Source organism: Danio aesculapii, chromosome 7 (genome assembly GCF_903798145.1).
Source record: "Danio aesculapii chromosome 7, fDanAes4.1, whole genome shotgun sequence".
Lineage (NCBI taxonomy): Eukaryota > Metazoa > Chordata > Actinopteri > Cypriniformes > Danionidae > Danio > Danio aesculapii.
Window position 1 is genome coordinate 1,783,241 of NC_079441.1, and position 27,426 is coordinate 1,810,666.

Below are 27,426 nucleotides of genomic sequence, written 5' to 3' on the forward strand. Positions count from 1 at the left end.
AGAAATGGAGGAAAATATGCATTTTCAAAATGGGCTGTACTTAATAATGCTGAGCACTGTAGTTTTGAAACAAATCTTTGCGCTTAACACACTAAATTAAATATATTGGGTGCAGATTTGTAGGAGATTAATTCTTATATTTAATACAAGATGTAACTTCGATTCTCTTAATTTTTTGTTACGTCTTACTGATAATAATTTGAAGAGTGCAAGAAACAGGAAGTTGTTTAACTTTCTTACCTATGCTGCCCGTAAGTGTACTGTTTTTAACTGGATATCTGATAAACCACATACAGTATCAGAAGGCCATAAGGTAATATTTGATCTTAAGTCATTGTTATATTTTACCCACTGGTCAAAGGGAAAAAGTGATGCTTTTTATCAGATCTGGACTCCTTTCCTTGAATATGTAGGTTCCAGGATTTCAGGTACATTTTTGCAAAACCTTAGATCAGCATGAACCTTGGTTAATTTATGTATTCTTCCACTATTATTATTATTATTATTATTACTTTGTATTTTTGTCTTTTTTTATCTTTATTATGTGCTGTGATGTTGAGAAATTTGTTGGTTGTAAACTGTGGTCATTGTTCTGTTTTGTTTTGTTAAAATAAAAGCAAAAAACAAACAAACTATTAAATATGTGGGCTAATGGATGTGTTCAGTGGAGTGAGCCTCCGCCGTTTCCTCACTCCACCAAAGTAAAGGAGTAAAGTGAAGAGTAAAAGTAAAGAGAAAGTAAAGAGGCTGAATGGAGGAGGCTCGTTCTCGCTCTCGTTTTCTTGCTAGTGAAGCGTTCAGTTTGTACACGTACAAAGTCTGACATGTAAATAGCAAATGCACCATGGAGCGATGCAACTGACTCTTAAAGTTAACGAGAGACCAGACTCTGATTGGTTTAATGCAGGTTATGCTCAAAACACATCCAGAACTCATTAAAAGAATAAGCACAACCCTGTTAGACCATGCACAGTGGCACAGAGCGTATTATACCATCCTTAAAATAGCAAAAGGGGATTTGGACACGTCCTTAATGCATTTGTGCCATGCACTTTAGACTTTGCGCCTAGATCATTAAAATACGGCCTTATAATTTAAGCAAATCCCAGTTTGATGCTGTTGCTTTTCATTCTCTCTTAGCCAGGAGGTTAATTCTGTATAAATGTAAAGACTTCAACATTGAAACACTGGAATAAAGAGGTTATGTTTAACATACAATTATAAAAACTTAGATGTTTAATGAAAGGGTCATATAAGAAATTCTTTCCTACTTGGAAACCTTTTCTTACTCTTTTGGAAAACACTACTGCAGAGGAATTGTGCTGAATGAGTGTCTTGCTTGTTTTGTTTTCTCTTTCTTTAAACTTGACTGTTGTATGGGGTTTGTTCCCTTCTCTACTTGGTCAGAGTTTAAAAAATAATAATAAAAAGGAGTGAAAAAAAACCCTGTTATTAGTGTTAAAATCACAGCTCGATGCTAGATAACCGATAATCGACCAGGTGCAATTTTAGGATTTTCATTTTAGGGGGGCTAGCGACTCCCATGGAGTCCGACTATCTTTAATTGAACTTGTTTATAGGATAATGGATTGGAATGATTAAACTGTGCATTATTTAGAAATAAATGGCCAAGCTTGTGTTCAATACTGTACTGCTGTCATGCAAACACAGAGTGAACATTGCTATGAGGGTGTGCTGCTGATTAAGAACTCGTCTATGGTGGCGATTTGGTTTAGGCAATTTACCTATGTCACATGTCTTTGGACTGTGGGAGGAAAACGGAGAACCCGGGGAAAACCCACGCGAGCACGGGGAGATCATGGACTCCACACAGAAATGTCAACTGGCCGGGTAAAGACCTGATTCTTGCTGTGAGGCAACAGTGCTAACCACTGGGCCGCCGTATTAAGGAAAAGGGAGGAGAAGGGGTGGAAACGGGGATTTTTCAAGACGAAGGTGACTGAGACACTCTGGTTATTTATAGTGAGTTTGATTGGTGGATCATGCATTAGCTAATGCGGGACCAGCCGCAGTCAATCATAAGCACGTGCTCCTCATGAAATTAGTTTATAAATAAACTTCTCAAAGACGATAGCAGCTATTCACATTTGGCGTCTTTTGCAGGCTCAAGTTTGTTACTATCTATGTGCAATCGAAACAACTCTGGTGAAAGCAAACCAACGCATATGCACCGAAAACCATTCCTGCACGCCTCACGCATGCTCCCAGTGTGAATCCCTGTTGTTTACATGCAGGCTGATGACATACGCACCAATCATTCGCTATGAAAGTAACAGCCTTTCATGCAGCGACTGTTGCAAGTTGATAAAACTAAAGTTTATATTATATGATGATCTTATTTTGACTAAGCATGGCTATGAAGCAGAAAAGAGGGATAATGAGTCGGGGAGGTGAGATTTTAATTCTCAGCCATGAGTCGAGCTTAAAACAACAGATAACTCTATAAAACACATGTGTGCTTTGTATTCTATAGAGCTGTCATTAATATTCATGCAATTGATTTCATAGGTGATCTTAGCATATCACTCCAGTTGTGTCTTTACATTATCCAGTTACATTTAGGATTGATTTATATTTATTTAGAATAATAGTTGTATAATATTTGATTTGATAAATGGGGGCACAGTGGGTAGCACTGTCTCCTCACAGCAAGAAGGTCGCTGGTTCGTGCCTCAGCTGGGTCAGTTGACGCTTCTGTGTGGAGTGTGCATGTTCTCCTAGTGTTGGCATGGGTTTGCTCCGGTTTCCCCCACAGTCCAAACACATGCACTCTAGGGGAATTGTCTGTAGTGTATGTGTGTGAATAAGTGTATGGGTGTGTATTGCAGCTGAAAGGGCATCCGCTGCGTGGAACATGTGCTGGATGGGTTGACGGTTCATTCCACTGTGGCGACCCCTGATGAATAAAGGGACTAACCTGAAGGAAAATGAATGAATGAATTATAGTGAATATAAATTGTTATATTTATCGAAAATAAATAAATATATTTATAATAAATATTTAGATTATATATCTTTTGGAAATTAGTGTAGGGGGTACTGCCCCAGTAGAGTTTATGTCTAGCAATGCCCCTAGGTTTGGGTTACTTTAATGGGCCACCTCTATGTAAACTCTGGCCATCCCTGTGGCCACCCCAATATGATTTTGCTGTTGATATTATTAAAATGAATGTACTTGCATAAATTCACAATATTTCAATAAATAAATAAAACGCAGCCACTAACTTATTGTGGATTGATTGGCGCCACCGACGTTGCTGATTCACCTCCTTAAAGCATGCGCTAGTAGATATTTGACCGTTATTCTGGCTGCGCCTCAGGGATGAATTGCTGACATTCAGCCGCAGCAGATAAACTGACTTTACCACAACAATTTCAAGTTTGCGTTACGTTATTATTATTTTAATTGAGGATAAAGTTCTTATAACATCATTTGTTTAGTGTTGTTTGACGACGAGAGACGAAACACGACTTTGGGTTCATGAGATTGTACACTTTTTATTACAAAGTTTTTTTATTTATTTTATTATTATTATTACTTATTTATTTATTTTTTTTAATGAAAAATTGTGTTTTATCTGATTAAAAACCACAAATCCAGAACACAAAATAAATGCATTTTGAAATCAGCTTTTTCAGAATCTAGTTTATTTAGCACATTAATGCTGGCTGACTTACAAGGGCCAAAAATCCCAATGATTTTGTGGATGTATTTTGCAACAAAGAAAAGCTCAACAGAAGAATCTGTGTTAATAATATTGTGGCTCAAAAAGGAATATGGATGAATGATATTATTGGGTTCTGTATAGTGGGTCTGTGTATATAGTAATGCCTTTCATTCAGTTTGTTTATTTGTTTGTGTTTTTAAACTAAATGTAGATTTTTATTAGATTTGCACATGTACAGTACTTGCTGAATAAATTCATTAGTAAATTAAATGAATTAAAACCACATTATTTCATTTACCAGAAATAAAATATAACATTCCACTGAATTCATTATGGCGACGCGGTGGCGCAGTAGGTAGTGCTGTTGCCTCACAGCAAGAAGGTTGCTGGTTCGAGCCTCGACTGGATCAGTTGGCGTTTTTGTGTGGAGTTTGCATGTTCTCCCTGCGTTCGCGTGGGTTTCCTCCGGGTGAATTGGGAAGGCTAAATTGTCCGTAGTGTGTATGGATGTTTCCCAAAGATGGGTTTCAGCTGGAAGGGCATCCGCTGTGTAAAACATATGCTGGATAAGTTGGCGGTTCATTCTGCTGTGGCGACCCCTGATGGAAACATAGTTAGTGATGCTGCCTGTAAAGTTTGATAAAACCAACAACAAATAGCTGTATTTTATAAAAGGAATAACTGATGCGGAGTGTGCATTATTTTCTAATAACTCCATGGCCTGGAGGTCATTATTCTGCTTATACTCTGGCTCGCACCGCTAAATCCACTGTTGAGATGTTATATTTGAGAGTTTATTTGTCAGGTGTTTGTGTTGTGTGTGTCACTAGTGTCCTCCACATCTCCTCCTCCTTCTGTTGTGTTGGATGTGATTAGCTGTGAAATAACTCTAATCAGCTGTAAGAGCCGTATATGTTCTCTAAACCTGAGCTGTAATGCGCTGTAAACCTGCCGGAACTACTTTAGCTGTGCCTTTATCTGACAATAACCAAACACCTGAGAGTGACCATCAGCCAATCAGAATCCAGCATTCAGCAGCAGACCCATATAATAGCACAATACCTACAATACTACAATGTGATGTTTAATACATCCCATTTCTTGTATCGTCTCCAGCTCTGATGCCCATGGCGTTCTCCCAGTCGTACACGTTCTACTTTGTCGCTGAGAACATGAGCTGGTCCGATGCTCAGATGTACTGCAGACAGCATTATATTGATCTGGCCTCCCTCCTTGACTACGCTGACGTGGAAGAGGCGCTGGGAGCCATCGATCCGGATTACTATGCAAACGTGTGGATTGGACTGTATCGGCACAGTCCCACGGATCCCTGGCTGTGGTCGGACAACGGCACGTCCACGTTTATACCGTGGGATTCAGGACAGCCAAACAACTGGGCCAACAGTCAGTACTGTGTGGAGCTGAAACGCAGCTGGGGACTGAATGATCTGGGCTGCAACACTAAGCTGAGTTTTGTCTGCTACAGAGGTGAGTATTTACATGTGTTTCACTATACACTACCTGACACAAGTCTTGTGGTGGATCTCCGCTGTAAGAGCAGCAGATAGTAACGTGACTTCTAGTTGATCATGTGTAGAAGTGTCAGAAGGTGGATTTCTCTGATGAATCATCTGTTGATCTGCATCCCAATCATCACAAATACTACAGCAGACGTACTGGAACCCACATGGACCAAGATTCTCAGAGAAATCAGTCAAGTTTGGTGAAGGAAAAATCATGGTTTGGGGTTACATTCAGTATGGGGGTGTGTGAGAGATCTGCAGAGTGGATGATCAACATCAACAGCCTGAGGTATCAAGACATTTGTGCTGCCCATTACATTACAAACCACAGGAGAGGGCGAATTCTCCAGCAGCATCGCGCTCCTAGGGGTGGCCGATATGGAAAAAATATCATATCACAATTTTTTCTGGGGCAATCACGATTTCAAGTTGGTTTTTTAAGACTCTTTTGCAAATTACAAAGGTACAATACAACCAAACTAATGTCCCCATATAAACATATACTCTTACTATGTATGTTTGGGCTCTGAACCGGTTCAAGGAACGGAAACGAATGACATTTCTGCAGGAACAGAAATAAAAAACCGCAAACAAGATCAACTTTTAATGGTTCTGAACAGAAAAGTTTACAGTTAACCGGTTAATAACGTTATTTTAGCGTTCTCTTTATTATATAAATTTTAGAGGCAAAAAGCATTAGTTTAAATCTCGGTCCTGGAGGGCCGGTGTCCCAGCAGGGTTTAGCTCCAACTTGCCTCAACACACCTGCCTGGGTGTTTCAAGTACACCTAGTAAGACCTTGATTAGCTCATTCAGGTGTGTTTGATTAGGGTTGGAGCTAAAATCTGCAGGACACCGGCCCTCCAGGAACAAGTTTGGTGACCCCTGGTTTAAATCATGTGTACAAATGCGACAGTGATGCACACAACGTGAAATGCCCGCGAAGCAGACGTCATAAGCGAGAGTGGTTTCTGATTTGACGAGCTTGTCTTAAAGGTTACCGAGAACCTGCTCTTTCATGTTCAAAGGTAGGCTATGTTTCAGTTTAAGTTATTGCTATTAAAACTTGTATTTATACTAAATGAATTATTGATTGTCGATTGTTTTTAGATGGGTCTCCATAAAGACAATCCTTTTGTTAACATTTCTCTTATGACAAATCATCTGATGAATCCATCTGTAATATTGAAGGATGAGGGGCAGATCATAAACATGATAGATAAAGTTTTGAATGATGATATATTATCAAACCACTCAAGCATTTTCCATTCGGAGAATTACAGTATTTAACAGCTTAGTCCTTATAAACAATCCATTAATAAAATACATTATTTACAAGGCTACTGCAGAATTAACCGAATATTCAATATGATCGGCATAATGATCACAGTGAAATGAGGGAAGCGCTCGCTTTTATATGAACTATAAATGTCTGGCCGTGATGCGTATTTAGGCCAGTTAATAAAATGATAATATAGCTGGAAACACTTTAATATTTTAGAGGAAGTATGTAAAGTTTGCACAACTAATGTTATCTTATTAACCTGCTATGCATAACTAAACGTCATGTAGCCTACTTTATGATTACTTGACCCGCGGATTAACGGCAACACCAGTGGACTTAAACCAGATCTGTGCATAACAGGGTTTATGTATCCCCAATATGCAAAGTCAAGAGAGTGCAGGACTCCATAAGGGAACGTAAACTGCACACACTTGATTACGTAATGTGTGAAATCAGTCTCACATCGCAAAGCATAGCTTATTAAATGTCCATGCTTAATCGGTCATTGATAAGGGCTACCGGTTTTAAAGGGTTACCGACAATAAATCGATCATTGAGCAGTTTTTAACATCCCTAGTTTAATCAATTGTAAAAGTAGTGGCAATGTTATTAAAACACACACACAATCTATCAATTAATCTATCCAATACAGGGCTCTAGACTTACTTTTTAACTTGGGGCGCCTTTTTTTCTTAGGTGCACCACGCATTGCCATGAATGTATACAGTTTTATATTTATATTAAAGATAAATAAGGCAAGAATATGAGAATAATCCTTATTATATTTTTACACCTACAAAAATATCTTGTGGAATAGTGCACCTATTTAATAAAAATCTGTAATTGTAACATTTAACATGCAATAAACTGCCATAAAAAAAACTAAAGCGCATAATCTTTTGTATTTACAAGTCAAATTAAGTTTTATATTCGGCCTATGCTTATATCCAGAAAGCACTAAATAATTAATATATTTATAAATTACGCTAATTAAACTAAATAACTATATATTACACTAAATGACCAAAATAGGCTATATAATCTTATTCTCTGATTAAAACAAGGGTGGTTTAGCAATACCGCGCCACAGACATCAGAACGCCAGTGCGCACTTTTTCCGATGTTATGTCTTTCTTTTTTACACTTAATTACTGTGCATTTAATGTTAAATCAATAATGAATAGGCCTATAAGTGTATCCTGTGTGTGTGTTTCCACCAACTGTGTCTTTCATTACTGAAGCAGCTCTCTTCTAAAACCAAAAGTTACTGTCTGGCAATATTTCGACTTTCAATCGTATGAAAAACCAAATTAGAGATAGTAAAAATGAGCAGAAACTGTGAAGTGCAGTCACACATTGAATCTGAGGTCTTATCTTGCTCTCGCTGTCATCCAGACATCGATACATAGGCAGCCTGATCTCACGAGAAAACGTAACTATTTTACGTTTTGTCAGTTTAGTGGCTAATTCGTACGAAATTATACGATTTTAAAAAGGAGGCGTGGCACCTAACCCCACCCCTAAACCCAACCGTCATTGGGGGATGAGCAAATCGTACGAAAATGTACGAATTAGATCGTACGAATTGATACGAATTAGCCACTAAATCAAAAAGTTACGAATTGCCGTGAGATTGTGTTGACATAGACGCCACATAAACGTCAAGTCGCGAAACTGAGGCCGGTACCAGCTGAAGCCCTTGCGAAATGTCAAAATACAGCACTAAAATTAACAGGTAATGTCTTTCAGCCAAAGAGTCACCCAATATCCTCTATATCAGTAGGATATCTGTGAAGACGCAATCAGAGCTAATGTCATGTAGAAGTAGATGTTGCCTAAACGGCTATTAAATTTCTAATAAAATTAAAACCAAAATACAATTAATTGCATTTTTTGTTAGATAAAAATATACGGAAATGAAATAAAATCAAAAGGTAGCTAGTTTATCATTTATTTTAATATCAATAAAAAAACATGCTTAGACTATAAGCTTAACGGCTATACGCGGCCATTAATAAATATTAGTTTACTTTGTACTGGGTTATAATGTATATTTAAAAATAAAACTACATATAGCATGTCTTACTGTCATTTAAAACATGTCATGCATAACACATCAGAACTGTGGACCTGCATGCTGTATAAATAGCTCTGTACAGGGGGTGTTGGTCAATAGCCTACAGCACATAGCGCTATTGAACTAATATCTCAGAGGGAGATTATGTTAGCCTAATTTGAGAGTTTTAAAAAATAAAAGACCTTTTAAAAAAGGAACAACACGCAAATCGGCAACAAATTAAACTGGTTGCTTGTTTCAGCACTTGCCGCTGGATTAAGTAGATGGGGCTGCGTGTGTAGCGCCTTTAAGCAGAGTGTGTCAATCAACTGCTGCTGGTGAGCAAGAGCGCGTGTAAGAGCGCAAAGCCGGTATAGATATAACCAAAAGCAAATTCATATTATAAATATTTCATTAACAATATTTATCGGAAATTAATTTAATTTTACCCCTCGAATTGAATTTTTTTAGTTGCACCGTTAGACACTCCAGAGCCCTGCAATACTTAATAAAATAACGTTCTTAACTGGTATTTTATTCTGGAAAACCGTTTTCTGAATGTTTTGTTTAATAAGGAACGCATGAACAGAAACGAAAAAAATATCAACTCTGCTTGTAGTGAACCACATGGATTTTTTTTTGTTTTTAAGCCCTATGGTGATACAACGATTTTTCTGAAAAGGTGGATCGTGCAGTAATCTTGATCGTCCACGATCAAATATCGTGTTATCGCACAGCCCTAGCTCCTTCTCATACTTCAGCCTCCACATCAAAGTTCCTGGAAGCAAAGAAGGTCAAGGTGCTCCAGGATTGGCCAGCCCAGTCACCAGACATGAACATTATTGAGCATGTCTGGGGTAAGATGAAGGAGGAGGCGTTGAAGATGAATCTAAAGACTCTTGATGAACTCTGGGAGTCTTGCAAGAAGGCTTTCTTCACCATTCCAGATGACTTTATTAATCAGTGATTTGAGTCATGTCAGAGATGTATGGATGCAGTCCTCCAAGCTCATGATGGAGTCAGACACAATATTCATTCTGTTTCCACTGCAGCATGAGCACATATTCTATACTGGACATTATTGAAGGTTCAGTGATGAGACTAGTCTAAGCAGAGTCAGACCTTACTGTCCTAATCAAATCATTAATAATCAAGACATGATCAGATTTTATTGTGCTCAAATAAGCCTCATCTAGAGGCCTTTACCTTTCATATAAGACACTTCTGACACCAAATCATCAACCTAAATACAAACCTCTACTTTGGCTGCGATTAATATTTGCCCAGCATTTACATGCATGTCTGTGTTTATATATAGATAATAATATACAAAGTACGCACAATACATTATGCAAGTACACACTTTTATTTTGGATGTTTAATGACATTTAATTGTTTGACAGCGCTAGTTTTGTTGAACTGTGTGTTCATATCTCACTGTCTTTCTAAATATCTAGAATGAGTGTTACTCTGCTAGACTGCATTGACGGATTGTATTTGTGTCTCTCAGAGCGCAGCAAACAGACGGCGAGGCTGACGGTCAAATCCAGTCAAAATCTGAACGATCCGGCTGTGAAGACACAGATTCTCCAGAAGGTGAGCAGCTATTATTACTGCCAACAGTGATTGAATGTATATTAGTAGAGGAGGAACCAGTGTTGGGTGTAGTCCTAACTACACATGATGTGGTGCCACAATAAAAGGCTTTGAGCTTTTTGTCTTAACCATCTGCGACAGCAAGACACAATGCTTTCAATTTCCACTACATCACAACAACAGCATAAACTACTGACAATGATCACCTCAGGTACTGACTATGTGCTTTATTCAGCGTTAAATTCTTCCAAAATTAGCTTAAAGGGCACCTATTTACCTATTTTTTAAGATTTAAGATGAGTCTATTGTGTCTCCAGAATGTGTCTGTAAAGTTTCAGCTCATCAGATTATTGATTAGACCTTTCAGAATATTGGGATGTTCTACTCTGAACACACTGTAGCTGTTTTAGTGGCCTGTGCCTTTAATGCTGGTTCTCCCTGCCCACTGTTCCCACGTGCCTGTCAGAGTGTGCCTCAATCTCCGGCTGCGTCAGATAAACAGCACAGTGACAGACATGTAGGAAGCAGATCTCCCGTAACGTTTGGGAGAAACACTACAGGAAGAACTTTCCCAATGATTATTTGATGTGTTTGTTGTGGAGTTAATTCAAGCCTTCCTGCAAGCTGGTCAGACACACAGTGGACACACACAGTGCGCACGTTTAACTTTGCACAGAGTTTGCATGCTAATGTGACAGGATATACGTTGATCTCCACTGCTGTATGAACATCCGTTATGTTAATGTGCAAAATAAACCTTGAGTGTGGAGAGGAAGACGGTAAAATGGCTGTAATTGATCACAAACATGCGCTGTTGTAGAAACGTGTTAAACTTGTACAACTGACTGATGATCACAGAGCGCTGAACAGATCTTTTAATCCCGGTTGCTTTGCGCACGTCCTGTCTTATTGATATGATTATACATGTTACCATGGAGACATGTTAATACGCGGCTGTCAATCAATTCGGTGGACGGGGAAACCGCACTCCTACGCAGTTGCGGTCAACCCTCAAAATGGGAGGAATTTGGCTCCTATTTTAACATCAGGAAATAAAAAATCAGCCCAATATGACTGTGGACACACTATACCTGCACACAGTTCTGTCTAAACAGCTTACAAGCAATGATTTTCATCATAGGTGCCCTTTAAACACTATTACACATGACATTTATCGCCGTACTACTGAGAGCAGCAGCAGATAGTTCACCTCAGGTCTTGAAAATAAAATGAAGGTCAGGACTGAGACATCACTCAGTAGCCTGTTAATAATGTTAAAGAGCTTTAACGTGATTTCATTAGATTATAAACTTCATTATTTCATTGGCAGTGCAGTGGCTGGTGTTTAAATGTTTCTGTCGGGTTGTGTTTGGTGCAGACAGACAAATTGCTTGTCGCAGGAATCCTGTTGCATCACATTGCGTGCTAGGACATGGTGTAATTACAAAGTAACTACAGTAGTTACTGTAATTAAATTACCTTAATACAGGTATATGAATGAAGAGGATGAAGAAGAGAACAAAGCCTCTGAATGGCATCTAGATTTTTTAAATCTAAAATGAGCATTTTTCTCAGCCTTCTTTGTTTACATTCAGTTATTTTGCTTTAAAGGCAATGAAAAGAACATAATTTTGCCATAAAAGGGACATTTCTGAACCCACACACAGGACTCGAGGGCAAAAATATCCGCCCGCCTATGAAATATTTATTGTTTGTGATATTTATTGGAGCCAGGGCAATTTCACAGTATTTCCTCTAATATTTTTTCTTCTGGAGAAAGTCTTATTTGTTTTATTTCAGCTAGAATAAAAGGAGTTTTTAATTGTTTTAAAGCCATTTTAAGGTCAATATTATTAGCCACCTTCAGCAATATTAGTTTTGAATTGTCTCCAGAACAAACCACTGTTATACAATGACTTGCCTAATTACCCTAACCTGCCTAGTTACCCTAATTACCCTAGTGAAGCCTTTAAATGTCACTTTAAGCTGTATAGAAGTGTCTTGAAGAATATCTAGTCTAATATTATTTACTGTCATCATGGTGAAGATAAATAAATCAGTTATTAGAGATGAGTTATTAAAACTATTATGATTAGAAATGTGTTGAAAAAATCTGCTCTCTGTTAAACAGAAAAGATAGAATAAATGAACAGGATGGCGAATATTTCTGACTTCAACCGTCTACATATACACAAAGTCTTTACTATTAAAAGTAATAAAAGTTGTCTGTGTTTTCAGATTGAGCAGGCGATGAAGGAGAAAGGATTAATCAATTATCTCAAACTTACCTGGAAAACCCAGTCTGATGGAGACGTCTTTCAAAAGAGCCCGCAGAAAGAAGACCCTCCACAGATCTGTCACTGAGAACAAAACAAGTCGCATTGATTTACTGTGGCCAGATTTAAATACAGTAAGAAATAATTAAAGTGTTTTGATATAATTATGCAGTTCTCTGTTTATGTTTGATATGTTTACTGAAGTGTGGCACAGCTGTGTTTAAGTTAAAAATGTTTAAAGAAATTAAATGTACAAGTTGCATTAATTGTTCATTCGTTCTTATTTCCCGGTTATTAATGAACACACATGTGATGTTTTAAGCCGAAATAATGGATTTAGCTTTAGTATTTGCATATTTATGTTTTGTCATTAGAAATGATAAGAGAATAATGTTGATCCTCTCTCCTCTCATTTGATGTTTTGTCATTTTACACTGCAAAATCACTCGGTTGCTTCATTTATGTGTGTGGAAATGAGTGCAAACGTGAAGGAGTTTCTGTTTAAATAGAAATGCATGCAAACCGCTTTAAACAGCAGCTAGTTTTGGCCATCTCAGTGGGTTTGAGGTGATTAAAGCAGTTTCTTTACACAATTTGTTGTGTTAGGGTTACTGGTAGATTAGTATGTGTGTGTATTTTATTTATATAGCGCATTTTATGTGTACGGCTATACACCCAAAGCACTTCACAATCATGAAGGGGGGAGGGGGGTCTCTCTACACCACCACCAGTGTGCAGCTCCACTTGGATGATGCGACAGCAGCCACAGGATAACGGCACCAGTGCAATCACCACACACCAACTATAGGAGGAGTGGAGACACAGTGATAGAGAAAATACGGCTTGGTCCAGGATTATGGAAATCTTAGGATCGTCTCGTCTGAAGGCCTCAGGATGAGTATCCTCACGTGGAAAGAAAATAATTAGCGTAGCTGTTGTTCATAGTGTATATAAACGAGATGCAAAAACCTGTGTGGAGCACATTCATGCATCATACCGCTAAGTGATGCACTGAGTGTATGCTTTGCTAAAGAGATATGTTTTTAATCAAGTTTTGAACTGCGAGAGTGTGTCTGAGCCTCGGACGTTATCAGGAAGGTTATTCCAGAGTTTAGGAGCTATATATGAGAAGGCTCGACCTCCTTTACTCGACTTTGCTATTCTAGGTACTACCAGAAGCCCTGAGTTTTGAGATCTTAAAGAGCGAGTTGGATTGTAGTGAGACAGAAGATTGGTTAGATAAACAGGAGCTAGATTATTTAAAGCTTTATATGTAAGAAGCAATATTTTAAATTCAATACGAAACTTAACAGGTAGCCAGTGTAAGGAGGATAAAATTGGGGTGATGTGATCAAATTTTCTAGACCTGGTAAGAACTCTGGCAGCTGCATTTTGTACTAATTGAAGTTTATTAATAGAGGATGCAGGGCAGCCAGCAAACAGCGTTACAGTAATCCAGCCTAGAAGTCATAAAAGCATGGACTAGGTTTTCTGCATCTGAGATGGATAGCATACTTCGTAACTTAGCAATATTTCTCAGATGAAAGAAAGCAGTTTTTGTGATATGGGATATATGATTTTTAAAAGTTAAATTGCTGTCTAATATGACACCGAGATCTTTTATAGTAGAGCTAACGCTAACTTTGTATCCCTCTAATTGTAGGTCGAGTTGTGAGTTTAAGAGAAGATAATTGTTGGTCATCCAGTCTTTAACATCTTTAATACACTCAGTTAGCTTGGACAGTTTAGACGTCTCGTCAGGTTTAGTTGAAATATATAATTGAGTATCATCTGCATAGCAGTGAAAGCTGATCCCATGTCTTCTAATAATGTCTCCCAGGGGTAGCATGTATATTGTAAACAGCAAAGGGCCTAAAACTGATCCTTGAGGCACCCCGTATTTTACTGGGCTGATTTGTGATCAGGCTGTCCATTAATATTCACAAACTGGTAACGGTCAGATAAGTATGACTTAAACCATTGTAGAGCCTGTCCCTGGACACCTGTAGACTTTAAGCGATTAATGAGGATACCATGGTCAATGGTGTCAAATGCCGCACTAAGATCGAGTAGAACTAATAGTGAGATGCACCCTTGGTCAGCAGCTAAGAGTAAATCGTTGGTTATTTTCACTAATGCAGTTTCTGTACTGTGATGAGCTCTGAAACCTGACTAAAACACTTCAAAAACATTGTTCATCTGCAGAAAGGAGCATAATTGAGCAGAAACAACTTTTTCTAGTATTTTAGATATAAATGGAAGGTTTGAAATAGGCCTATAATTAGCTCAGTTGCTGGGGTCCAGTTGTGGTTTCTTAATAATAGGTTTAATAACAGCTAACTTGTAAGGATTTGGAACATGGCCTAAAGATAAAGAAGAGTTGATAATGTTAAGAAGAGGTTCTCCTATAACAGGTAGCAATTCTTTCAGTAACTTTGTTGGAATTGGGTCCAATATACACGTAGCTGATTTAGAGCTATTTATAATTTTGTCTAGCTCTTCCTGTTCTATGATTTTAAAGCACTGTAGGTTATTTAGATTCAGAGACGTGTTTACTGGATCTGAAGTATAAGGCGGTGCAGAAAGTTTAATATCTCCTATTTTCTGTCTAAAGCCTTCTTTTTTATCACTGAACATATTCATGAAGTCATCACTACTAATATGAACGTTTTGTTCCAAAGATGACCGATTATTTGTTAATTTAGCAATGGTGTTAAATAAGAATCTAGGATTGAAACAACACTATGTTTTGCTTGTCTAGAAAAGGCTTCTTGATTTAAGAATTTGTAGACATTTGAACTAGAAACAAGACAGAAAAGCATGGTTTTGCAGTGTAGATTCTAGTAATTGGTTTGAAATCGCACACATGCTTTATTTTTCTTGACGTATTCAACATTATAATTGCTAATATGCAAATCTCTGCTCTCACTGGCTGAATTTTAATATCTTTTGCAAAGTATGTAAAATGATAACACAGGGCAAGAGGCAAGGAAACAGAAGGAATAAATCACATTAGTCTACTGTATAGTTTGAAGAAGCGGTTTGGTGGTTAATGATGAAGACTGTTCTGCTATTGGCTGTTTTGGCAGGTTAGTTTGATTAGTTTAATATGTTAATGGCCTGTATATGCACAGCTAGTGCTTTTCAGCTACCGATAAACTTCCGGTGAAAGCTTTATATGGCTATTTTCAATTCCATATGCTTCCTTTTACACCATGGAGGTTGTAATTAAAATATATTCAGTTAAATAGACTTAACTAGTTGTTGAAGCATAAAACAAGATAAAAGACTGTCAGGATCAGCAGGCGAGCACTGAAATGCTATTAAAAACACTGTATTTTAAAAAACGTTCATGTTTTAAAGACATGACGCGGAACAAGGTAATTGAAAGCAGTGCTTCTTGTAGATTCTGAGACGCACTTTATATCAGGCAGTGAAGATCACTGATTTTTAAAGAAATCAGGTGTTTTATTGTTATTTTTAATTGATTTATATATAATTGACATTATATATTATATATATTATATAATTGACTTATACATAAAGAAGTATACAAGAGAATTAACAACAAAAAATGAAATACATTTAACTGAGGCGTATTAATCATGCACATTAAGTCATTTTCAGCAGATGTCTTAGGATTACTCCGTATTGAAGTCAGGAAGTTATTAAAGAGTTTACAGTTTGGTACAGTCAGTCAGCATACATTTTGTTTAGTGAATGTGCTACTTTCCAAAAAATAACATAGTGATTTTAGTTATTTTGTCCATTTCTGATAATAACACGGTTACAATCTATAAATAAATGAGCAATTCCAGTGTTATGGATGCAGTAAAAACTCAAAACATAAATGCACAGAGGAAGTATATGTTAAGATTATATTGAAACATCTGTTTATATTTTTCAGAACAACTAACCATAGAGTTATTGGATCAAAAAAATATCAATCTGTAAACATTTTTTATATTTTAAATGAGAAAAATAAACAGGCGTTATGGATGCGACCAAAAAAGTCTGCATACAACTTACTTTGTAGACATTCTGTGAATTAAACTGCACAACCCAAAAGGAATAATGCTAATCAAAGGATAAGAGTCGGCTTGTTATCGAACAAACATGATTGATTTTATTTTATTTGTGCATTTATGAGGAAAATAGGATGTGGTGAATCAAATGTAATTATTTAAAAACATTGACAGAGGCATTTTTGAGTATTTTTACAATACTTTAAAATACAAACGTACACAAAAAAACCTAGAAAGTGTTTCTATTTTGGTAAAAACTTACTTTTTTCATGGCAAGTTTGACATTTACATTGCAATTGCTCAAAAAAAACCTCATTTTATCAGTTGTATTGACCCATATAAACTAGATATCGCATACTGATCCTGAGCATGCGTCAATAGCGCCGCCACATTGGTACAGGGCTCCCAGGACAACAGTAATTCAACTGCACTAGTCAAGACTAAAGCCAATCTGAAGATGCTGGACTGTAGCGCTGTTTACGGATGTAGTAATGAGCAAACAAAGAAAACAAAGCACAAAGGCAGAACATCTCCACTGTAAGATTTCACTTTATTTACGATTTTGTATGTTACGAACTTTTGTGCTCAACAAGTAACGTTACTGATAACAATACAGTTACTTACTGCACTGACCATAAGGCAGCCAACAGCCATAAGTAACACCAACTTGCACTAAATTCTAGGCTTATGCTAGTTTTGTTGAATAAAATCAGCAAACAATGTAAATGAAATATGACAACAAGACGCTGCGGTGCCAGAAACTTGTATTATTGTCGGCTAAGTGAAGTAACGGCTAGTTTATAAGGATGCCTGATAACAGAACAGTGTCTGCGCCTCGATGTGCATAAGGTCCACCCTAAATTATTGAACATTACAAATGTTATACACCGAAATGGCGATATGCACATTGAGACGCAGGGATATCAGTGGTTCACATGAGTCATTCATAACGGAGATTCATTCACAATCGAATCGCTTCCTCTATTAGAGTTAGAAGCGAAAGCAGGAGTGTGTTTCAAGAAACGGATTAGATCAAATTCAACAGGGAGGCAGGATAATACATTTCCATGCACACAAACACACCCTCTCTGTCGGCAATGCCCGTGCGGTCACTTATTCGTTGATATAGAAAAGTGATAAAATTATAATTTTAGTGATTTAAAAAACATATTTGCATATTAACCACAGAGAAATCTCCTAATCATAGATGTATCTATATGTGTATATCTCTGGCTCCGGATGGCCAGTCCTCAACTACTCCTTGCTCCCACATTCATTTCAAAGGAGCGCTACCCTGAACTAAAATGGCGGCTCTATTGACGCCTTCCTTCCAATAGACAACAACAGCGTAGGCGACGTCTAATGTGAATATCTATGGTTTTGACCAAGAAATCAGATCTTAAACGCAGTGGTTATGTAATGGATGACAGCTGAGTTCACCTGAAGTGCTTACACTAGCTGACTGAAAATTAAAAGTTTGTGTGCATATACAGTATACCACATTAGATGTACTGACCTTCAAGACTGACGTGTTTGTGTTGTTTCTTCAGCTCTGAAGCCTTTGTCTTTCACACAATCTCCTCGAGACTTTTATTTTGTTCCTGAGCTTATGAGTTGGCCTGATGCTCAGGCGCACTGCCGTCAGCGCTACACCGACCTCGCCACGATCGACGACTCGGCGGAATATGACGCGCTGTTGAAGTCGGTGGATCCCGCGTTCACCGGAGACTGGATCTGGATCGGACTCCATCGGAATGACGCGGTTTCTTCGTGGATCTGGTCCGACCGAAGCGAATCCGCTTTCACACCGTGGGATGAAGGACAGCCGAACAACTATGGCGGCTTTCAGTTTTGCGCGGCAACGTCTCTCGTCAGGACGTTAAACGACGCCAATTGTTATATTCAATATACTTCTGTTTGCTACAATGATGAGTATTTGCACACACACCTCAGCACTACACGGTGCCAGCAAAATTAATGTGCAATTAAACATACCTGAAGTGTAAATTGGGGTTTTAAACGTAACAGTTAAATGAAACGGAAAGTTATCCCTGCTGAAAAATCCAGCTTAAACCAGCCTAGGCTGGTTGGCTGGTTTTAGCTGGTTGACCAGCCAGGTTTTAGAGGGGTTTTGGCCATTTCCAGGCTGGTTTTCAGCTATTTCCAGCCTGGTCTTAGCTTGTCAGGCTGGAAAATGACCCGCTAAATCCAGCTAAAACCAGCCTGACCAGCCTGGTTTAAGCTGGACATAGCTGGTTTTGGCTGGGCACCCAGCCTGCCTAGGCTGATCAAGCTGGTTTTAGCTTGTCATCTCCCAGCCTGACCAGGTAAGACCAGGCTGGTAATGACTGCAAACCAGCCTGGAAATGGCCAAAACCCCTCTAAAACCAGGCTGGTCGACCAGCTAAAACCAGCCAACCAGCCTAGGCTGGTTTAAGCTGGTATTTTCAGTAGGGATACTTGTCGTTTTAAGGCCTGCCCAGATCAAACTTCAATGTTCTGTACATCAATGTTCTGGAAAGGTTGAATTTTGGTTATCAAAACAAGCAGCAGAGAAAGTTCTCAATGTCATTTATTTCCCAATAAATAATGAGAATGTTAGACAAATGTTCCGTATACTAAGTGTATATTTTATCAACATATTTTTTTTCATATTTATATTTGACCTAACTTAAGTCTTTGATTACTTTTATGCCTCATCACAACTAGGTTTGATGTAAATTGCAATATATAGAAGGCATATTGTGCCTAACCAATACAAAACACACTATAATAATGCAATTAACCATATTTTATGTAACCTAAAACTTAAATAGTGTTTCCCAGTACTGGGTTGCAGCTGTAAGTGTATCCACTGCGTAACACATGCTGGAGTACACTCAAAATCATATATATTTTTTGCTCGTTCAAACTACTTATGTAAAATGAGTTGAAACAACACAATTCTTGATATTTCATTTGGACAGCTTATTTTATTATGTTCAATCCACATAAATTTGTTAAAAATGTTAACTTAATTTGTGTTGGGACAACATGAATGAATTGTGTGGGACCCTGCGTTTTTTACAGTGTAGTTGGCGGTTCATTCTGCTGTGTTGACCTCACATGAATCAGACACTAAGCCGAAGGAAAATGTATGAATGAATTAGACCCAAATAATACAGTAACACATCAAATAACCTTAAAGTAAAGGCATAATTATTACATGAACGTCCCCTTTTTGTTCTGTGTTAAATGTAATCGGTTAATAATTATAATAGTAGGCATGTCATCAATTTACATTTTTGACCTAAAATTATTTTTATTACTCTTTTTCCACAATACATCATCAGCACATTTAACGAAACGGACGGGAAAGTTGTTCCGCAGAAGTTTACGTGTTTTACATTGGGATTGTTTTGTTGCTGTTTGTTGCACACAGTTAAAAAATTAAAGCTCACCATTTGCTAAACATATATTTTTATAAATATCTAAATGATTTAGCATCTTCATTTATTGATTATCTAATTCTTTATGTGTTTTTCTTGCAGCAAGGAGACGTCACACAGTACGACTGAGTGTAAAATCAAGTGAAGATGTGAACAATCCCGAAGTGGAGAAAGAGATTTTGGCGAAGGTGAGTTGATGAAGACATACTCTACACAGGGTGTATAGTGACCCCTGCTGGACTCTTACACTGTAGTTATTACACTTATGTAGTATCACTTATGTCTAGGCCTGTCACGATAAAGTTGATGTTTGTTGTGTGATATATTACCACAGAAATTGTTGCAATAAGAGATATTATTGTCATATTGGAGATCATTTTATGCCACTAATTATATCATTATTATACAACAGCACAGTGATGTAAATAGCCATAAACACTTTCAAGGGATGAAGACTTTCCATTATTAAGGTTGTTTAGATTCTGTAATTTGATGTTAAAAAGGTATGAGTATGTTAAAAGGTAGATGTTAAAATATCCTATTATATATAGTATATTATATTCTAAATATCCTATTATATATAGTCTACTATTAAATGTCCTATTAGGTAAATAGGCTTTGACAGTGGTGAGGTAGAATGTAAATGTCGTTTACATTCGTTTACATTGGCTTTAACGTTATTTGTGAATTTGTAAATATTTATTACAACATCAAAAATGATTAAGGTCATGTCCAAGTATTGCACGATAAGTTGCTAAATATATATATATATATATATATATATACTTCAACTGTTGAAGTTGAAGTCAGAAGGAAATTTTCACAGTGTGTCTGAGAATATTTTTTCTTCTGGAGAAAGTCTTATTTGTTTTATTTCAGCTAGAATAAAATCAGTTTTTAATTTTTTAAACACCATTTTCAGGTCAATATTATTAGCCCCTTTAAGCTATATATTTATTCGATAGTCTACAGAACAAACCATCATTATACAATAACTTGCCTAATTACCCTAACCTGCCTAGTTAACCTAATTAACCTAGTTAAGCCTTTAAATGTCACTTTAAGCTGTATAGAAGTGTCTTGAAGAATATCTAGTCTAATATTATTTACTGTCATCATGACAAAGAGAAAATAAATCAGTTATTAGAGATGAGTTATTAACACTATTATGATTAGAAATGTGTTGAAAAAAATCTGCTCTCTGTTAAACAGAAATTGGGGGAAAAATATACAGTGGGGCTAATAATTCTGATTTTAACTGTATGTATGTGTATATATATATATATATATATATATATATATATATATATATATATATATATATATATACACACATATATATATACACACATATATATATATATATATATATACACATATGTACAGCGGAGGTAGTTCCTCTTTTGCTTTTGACCACTGGGTGGCGCTTTAACCATAGATTTTCAGCTTTACCTTTTCACAATACAAAATAGAATGGTAGGTTACTGTTGTGTACCTTATGTGATGTAATAAGTTCAATTAAAACTTAATTTTGTTTAGTTGTTTTGGTTTTCTTAGTAATAAACATGCTTTTACACTATACTGTATGTTTTAGAAAATATCTACAATACATGGTGAGAAGAATAGCCCCAGGCTGCAAAACTTAAGCAAATATAAGAATGAAGTCCTTTAACCTTTATAGTGCCTATTAATTTGCGTTGTGAAAAAAAGAACGTTCGATTTCTAAATCCTTGTTTATTGTAAAAATATATAAATCCATGTTTTATTTAGAATATAAAATAATCAAAATATGCAAACAAATAAATAAATTAATCACAGATTGGAATGGCATTCGTTAAAACAACACAGGACACGACGTGTATAATAAATGCTAGTCAAATGTCAAATCCTCATTTCACTTAAGTTTACAATGATAATAAAGCTTGTTAACGACTTTTTTATGATTTATGAAGGAATTATAATGCTTTATTTCGTTAATTTATCTTCATTTACAAGTAGCAGAGTTATTTACAGCTACTGTATATTTCTGTCTGTTTGCATCCCGTCCCTTTGTGCCCCCTGGCTGCACAGTCGCAAACTGCAGTTATACCTAAAAACACGTTATTAATCCCTTAATACAGCTGCGGCGCCAAACGCAGCATCAATGGTCATTTTGAAGTGTCACCCACTGTGTGTGTGTGTGTGTATATATATATATATATATATATATAATCTTTCTGTCTACAAATACACGTTTTAAAAAGCCTGAACTGATCTTTAGGTATTTTCCACACCAAATTTAAACACATTTACCTAATATAAAGCTGAAATCTATGAGTTTTGAATTGTTTCCTTAAAATGAAACTGAAAGCCACTTGTTTTGGATTTAAAGTATCCCAGAAGACTCACTTATTTAGCCTGTGTGTGAGGTTTGTGTGTATTTTTTATCTTTTTATATATATATATATATATATATATATATATATATATATATATATATATATATATATATATATATATATATATATATTTATATATATATTTACAATGTATTTCCTTGAATGTGACCGAATGTTTAATTCCTCCTGATGACTTGAAACCCACCATCAATTTGTACATAAACGAAACATGGCAAAGAGAATGGGACAACTGCATCAACAGCAAATTATATGAAATTAACCTGAAAAAAAATGAAAGACATTTAGCAAATGATAGTTTTGAGAGCAGGCATGATCAGACGGTCTATACCAGATGTCGAATTGGACATTCTAGGTTGACACGTTCATATTTAATAATTAACGAAGAATCACCTAAATGTAATAACGGCCAGACTGCTCTCACCATCAAACATATTATGTTGAAATGTTGAAGTTTAAATTCCATTAGACACTATTTTTATAAGGAGAGTACTTTGATGGACATTTTTAAAAAGGCACCACCAGGAAGAGTCTTACATCTTTTTTATTAAAATAGAGCTGAAAAACCATATTTAACTTTGAATTTTTTTTTTTTGTGAATTTTATCTATTTATATTTTATATATTTGTCTAAGTAACTTTTTTAGTATAATACGAATTTGTTTTTATCATGTAATAGTTTAATGTATATCCATTTGGCCACGAAATAGCCCTAAGATGCTGAAGTGGCAATAAATATGTAATAAATAAATAAATATATTTACAATGTTTCTGATTCGTTTTATTTTTTGTATATAATTTTATATAAGCTCTGGATAACTGTTTATCTGCTATCTTTGTAGCGCTTTGAGAATTAAGTGGTAAAGGTGCTACATAAAAATATATTATTATTAATACAATATTGTTTGTGATTTTCAGCTTGACCTGATGCTGACAGAGAAGGGCTTCACGGAGGATATTAATCTGTCATATAGAAACCAATCTGATGGGAATGTTTTCCAAAAGACGGAGCAGAACAAAACCGGACACGCTGCCATTTAAAGTCTGCATGAAATCAAAATGCACAGTTTAATAAGGTGAATAATTCATTTAATCAGCTGAAAAATAAACAGTAATATTTAATCAAAATCTGCTCCGGTCTTTTTCTGATGACTCTGATTGGATGAAATCTTATTAGCCACCATGGCCCTTCGTTTGCTGTGAGTAAAAGATGAGAGGCGGGGCTAAAAATAAAAGTTTGATATATAATAGATTCATTATGATGGAGAAAATAATACCTAGTTAATACATCTTTATATGTTTATAATACATCTTTTTTTACATTAAACAATTGTGTGTTGTTAAGTATGACACTATATTAATATTTACCCCAGCAAATGAACTATATATATGCTTAAATTTTGAATAACTTATAAACTGGTAAAAGACGTTTTTCAGATCTAATAAATGTGTCGAGGGTCAAATATCTAGACCTTAAAACACTATGAATGATTGAAAACCTCAGCAGATATTCTGATTCTGATTGGCTGTTGTTATTATGAATATTTATGTTCAGCCTTTGGGCTCCAGCCAATAGCAGAACAGCAACCATTGAGGAGTCTGTGCTAAATATGGTAAGATCTGATTGGTCAGATTTAGATAAACAACCAATGCATAAAATGAAAGTAATTCATCACTCATCTGCGATACGTATATTGCATGTACTATTATCACGATAACGATAATTTAGCGATATATTGTGCAGCGCTACTGTTAATATCATTCTAGATTAAATCCACTCAGTTTAGTGGTTTTAATTAGATTTTATTGCTCTTACACTGCTTCAGGGATTTCATTATGTGCTCAATTTGTGCAACGAAGTAAGTGTAATTCCTCTTTATCCACTGAAGAAGATTTACCTATTTTTACCTACATTTACATTATTCAGATTTGATAAACCGAATGGTATTTTCCCCACAAAGATGTTTCTGTTTGCCAGCCTCATTTCCATTTGTTTGTATGACATTCATATCGCCAGATTTGATTTGTAAATCAGACTTAGAGTGACAAATGGAGAAAAGCATTCCAGAAGCTTTCATTTCTAAATGAGCACTTATATATGAGAAAAAACATCTTTTTTAGCAGTTTTTAATTGTTTTAACCCAATTTTAAGGTCAATACTATTAGCCCCCTTAAGCAATATTAGTTTTGGATTGTCTCCAGATCAAACCCCTGTTATACAATGACTTGCCTAATTACCCTAACTTTACCCTAATTACCCTAGTGAAGCCTTTAAATGTCACTTTAAGCTGTATAGAAGTGTCTTGAATATCTAGTCTAATATTATTTACTGTCATCATGACAAAGTGAAAATAAATCAGTTATTAGAGATGAGTTATTAACACTATTATGATTAGAAATGTGTAACATATTAACTACAGTGTAGGAAATAAGTATTGAACACGTCACAATTTTTCTCAGAAAACATCTTTCTAAAGGTTGACTTGAAATTTTCACTGGATGTTAGTAAGAACCAAAGAAATCCATATGTGCAAAGAAAACAAATCTAATTAGTTTACAGATTAAGTTCTGTGTAATAAAATGAAATGATGCAGGGAAAAAGTATTGAACACATGAAGAAAGGGAGGTGTAGTTGTGCAGTGAAAGCCCAGACAGCAGCTGAAATCTCTCAGTAGTTTTTCAGCACTCATCTGCCCTTCCTCAGTGTACAGTAAATGAATATCAGCTGCTTCAGTCCAACATCTACATTAGCAGGAGGATGAAGATGAACCCAGGGTGGGCATTTCAGCAAGACAATGATCCAAAACACAGCCAAGGAGACTCTGAGATGCTTTCAGAGAAAGAAAATCAAGCTGTAGAATGGCCTAGCCAATCACCTGATCCAAATCCAATAGAGAATACAAACTATTTTTTTAGATTTGATAGATGAGACCCACAGAAGCATCAAGATTTTGACCCTCTGTTGAAGTCTGTGAGAAACTCACACCTGAGCAATGCATGTGAAATCATTCTCCATATGAGAGTCATCTTTAAGCTGCAGCACCAAAAAAAGCCATTTATATAAAGTATTAAACACATGTCAGTAGTTCAGCGCTTTCTCCTTGAGTCATTTCAGATTCTTTTTTGTTTTCTTTTATTTTTATGTTTGTATTGTTTGTAAAATCTGCTTCAATTGCATGTCAACAGCTCCTTTAGGAATATTATTCCCAGGAAAAAAACAAGGGTAACACTTTATTTTGATGGTGCATTTGAGTACTGTCTGCTTAATATCCAGCCTGATCTCACGAGAAAACGTAAGTATTTTACGTTTTGTCAGTTTAGTGGCTAATTCGTACAAGTTCAGTCGTATGAAATTGTACGATTTTAAAAAGGAGGCGTGGCACCTAACCCCACCCCTAAACCCAACCGTCACTGGGGGATGAGCAGATCATACCAAATTGTACGAATTAGATCGAACGAATTCATACGAATTAACCACTGAATCAAAAAGTTACGAGTTTCCGTGAGATTGTGTTGACATATCCGCTGATATGTTTCTTGAACAGACATTTAACAGACTATAAGAAACTTTTCAAGTACACTAACCCTAACCCCAACAGTCTACTTATAATCTAATGAGAATTAATATAATGTAACTTAAATTCAACAAACGGACCATCGAAATAAAGTGTGACCAAAACATGACAATGTGTGCAATACTTATTTCCCGCACTGTATTTAAAATAATGTGGTGTTTTATTGGCATTGTAATAGGGGAATTGTATTGTATGGAGAATAAGTAACATGCTACAAACATTATACAAAGCTCAATTACAGAGCATTAAGGTTGATTGATTGACTGTGTTATAAGTGTATCAGGATATTTTCATGCTCTGGAAAGCCATTTGACTGAATGAATCATTTTGCAAAGTTAAAACGTAAACGAGTGTCTGCCTTCATACAAAAACAGTTTGCATCTAAGACAGGCTTTTGCATAAGAGATTAATTACATCGAAAACTGAATATATTGAGAGGATTCTAGACGCTGCATCAGTCACGAACCCGCCGTCTGCTGCTTTCAGGTAAATCATCACATTTATTTGTTTGTATGTGTTGTTCGGAAGAAACTCTTGGTATTTCAGTCCTGTTTAAATGTGTTTTGTGAATTTTTGTAAAATAATCTGTGATTCTGCTGGATGTGTAAACATGTTTTATTCATTGTTGGAAAATATCTAATACCAGCCATTACCAGCTAGTTTTAAATTTGCCTAAGTTGTTTTATTGCTGGTTTTAGATGGTCTCAAACTAGTCAAGCTTATACTAGATAAAGAATAGATAAAATTTGGTCAAAAAATCTGTCTAAAACCTGCTGTGAGACCATTTAAACCAGCATGTCCACTTTTTTCCCTTAATGGGATGTGAAATGAATCTTTCTGTTAGCTCTGAAGGCTGTTTTAGGGTTTTTGTTGAAGCATTAATTGGCCTGTTTTTGACTTTAATACTGGTGTTTCCCATCATGCTGACATGATGAGAAACATCAACTGGATTGCTTAATATCTAAAACCAGCCATTAATATCAAGTTTTATAGTCTTAACATTTTGGTTTAAGCTGGTTTTAGATGGTCTCAAATTAGTCAAACTTATACAAAATAAAAAAAGTATAATATTTGGTCAAACCCCATCTAAAGCCAGATATGAGATCATTTTAACCAGCATGTCCATTTTTCCCCTAATGGGATGTGAAATGAATCTTTCTGTTCACTCTGAAATCTGTTTTAGGCATTTGGTTGAATCATTAATTGGCCTGTTTATGACTTTAAAATTGCTGACATGATGAGAAACATCAACTGGATTCCTTAATATCTAAAACCAGCCATTACTAGCAAGTTTTATCGTCTTAACGTTAGGGTTATTTATACAAAATTCTTTTTTTTTAATATAAAATTGGATCAAAACCCCATCTAAAGCCTGCCATGAGACCATTTTCACCAGCATGTCCACTTTTTTCCCCAATGGGATGTGAAATGAATCTGTTCGCTGTGAAATCTGTTTTAGGGATGTGGTTGAATCATTAATTGGCCTGTTTTTGACTTTAAAATTGGTGTTTCCCATCATGGTGACATTATTGAATTCCTTATGATCATATCTAAAACCAGCCATTGCCAGCCAGTTTA